The sequence below is a fragment of the Phytophthora infestans genome, genomic scaffold (assembly GCF_000142945.1).
Source record: "Phytophthora infestans T30-4 supercont1.3880 genomic scaffold, whole genome shotgun sequence".
NCBI lineage: Eukaryota > Oomycota > Peronosporomycetes > Peronosporales > Peronosporaceae > Phytophthora > Phytophthora infestans.
This window is the reverse complement of record NW_003304800.1, coordinates 1-1,878: the sequence shown is the minus strand read 5'-3', so window position 1 is coordinate 1,878 and position 1,878 is coordinate 1. Positions and strand designations below refer to the sequence as shown.

The following is a 1,878-nucleotide window of genomic DNA, read 5'->3' as shown; positions in this document are numbered from 1 at the left end:
TTCGACTGCTTAACTTTATAGTTTTAACATTGCGCGTTCTCGCAATTGGGGGGAGAAATGTTCATTTCTGAACAAATCAATAGAACAAGGGCTAAATCTCAGCAGATCGTAGTACAAGACTACTCTCATGCTTACAACACCCCGTTCTGTAGTTAAGTCGTCTACAAAGGATTTATCTTTCCCAATATTTGAAATTACAAATCAGCCTACTCTCCACCGCCAGTACTTGACAGGCAGCGGAGTGCGTTGCAATTGTATGATGTTGGGTGTCCAGAAGACACCTATCGCTATTCGCGGCACATCGGGAAAGGTGATTATCGTCTATTCCAGCATGGATTCTGACTTAGAGGCGTTCAGCCATAATCCTACAGATGGTAGCTTGGCGGCACTAGCTTTTCAGCTAACCGCAGTTACCAATTATCTGAACCAACGGTTCCTCTCGTACTGGGTTGGATTACTGTTTAGACAACGAACTCATCAGTAGGGTAAAACTAACCTGTCTCACGACGGTCTAAACGGGCGGAAGACCGAAGATGAAGTCCATCGAAATCGAGCGCCAGGCTTCCGTGGCGACTAGAAGAGGGCGCAATGGGGTTGAGACGTCGAAGACGGTTTGACTCGCTGGCAAGTTTCACTTGTGCGGACCCACTTGCGTACCCACTTGTACATGTGCGGGCCAATAGAAGTCTCTCGACAGAGCCGCGTACGTCTTCTCGCGACCGAGATGTCCTCCAGTCGGGGTGTCATGATACTCGTGGATTATGCGCGCACGTAGATCAGCGTCGTTTGGGACGACGACTCGAGGTCCATCGAACCTGTCGATGCTGTACTTGAGCAGATTGCCGTCCAGTCGGTATCGATCGATCTGATTCCGCGTGGTCTTTGACAGGGCACTTAGCGTGTCACTACTAGGAGCACGCAGGTGCTTCATGATGGCACCGTATATAGGGTCATCATCGTACGCTGTGGCAATCTTGTCGCCCAGCGGGAGCGTGGGCGTGGTCAACGTCAAGTTGATGCCTGACGACACGCAGACCGCACATTCTTCGTCGTCCTCATCAGCCAGCTGATGTCCTAGCGCTTCACGGGGATCGTAGTCCGGACGCCGAGACAGCGCGTCGGCGAGAATGCTATTCTTGCCCGGCTTGTAGTGAACAACGAAGTTGTACTCGGAGAAGAAGGACAGCCAACGGGCCATCCGTTGCGACAAGTGAGGGCTCTTCATCGCTGTCTGCAGCGATGCGTGATCAGTGTAAGCCGCGAACGACTGTTCACCGAGCAAGTACACTCTGAATTTGATCAGAGCGTACCGCATTGCCAGGAGCTCCTTGTCGTGGACTGGGTAATTCTTCTCGGCTGGCTTCAGTTGGCGCGACTGATAACTGATAACGCGTTCGTGTTCGTCATCATCGAACTGCATCAGCGCACAGCCGATGGCAAAATCGCTCGCGTCGCAGACGACGTGGAATGGCTTTGAGTCATCAGCAAGCTTCAGGATCGGCGCAGACGCCAAGCCCTTCTTCACCGAGTCGAATGCAGCTTGGTGGTCGGATTTCCACTCCCAGATCATATCTTTCTTCAGCAGCGAGGACAGCGGCTGGATCAACCCAGCGTAATTCTTCGTGTACTTGTGCAAGTAATTGGCCATGCCAAGCCACTGACGCAACTCAGTGGGGCTTGTCGGCGTTGGCCAAGCACAGATAGACGAAACCTTCTCGGGATCCGCGCGCACACCGTTCTTGCTCACGTAGCATCCCAACACCGGAATCTCCGGTGCGCAGAAGACACATTTCTTCAGGTTTGCGTAGAGCTTGTTCTCTCGCATCACCTGGAAGACTTGTCTCAGGTGTTTCAGATGTACGTCCACGGCACTGAGGT

The 1,878-nt window shown here is 52.4% G+C and overlaps 1 non-coding gene across 1 annotated transcript; it reads right to left on the bottom strand.

The window, feature by feature from the left end:
* Positions 1-196: 196 nt before the first annotated feature.
* PITG_33581 lies at positions 197-517 on the bottom strand (the record flags this gene model as incomplete). Its single annotated transcript, XR_009934972.1, has 1 exon — positions 197-517. It is a non-coding gene; the product is annotated as a 28S ribosomal RNA (ribosomal RNA).
* Positions 518-1,878: the final 1,361 nt, after the last annotated feature.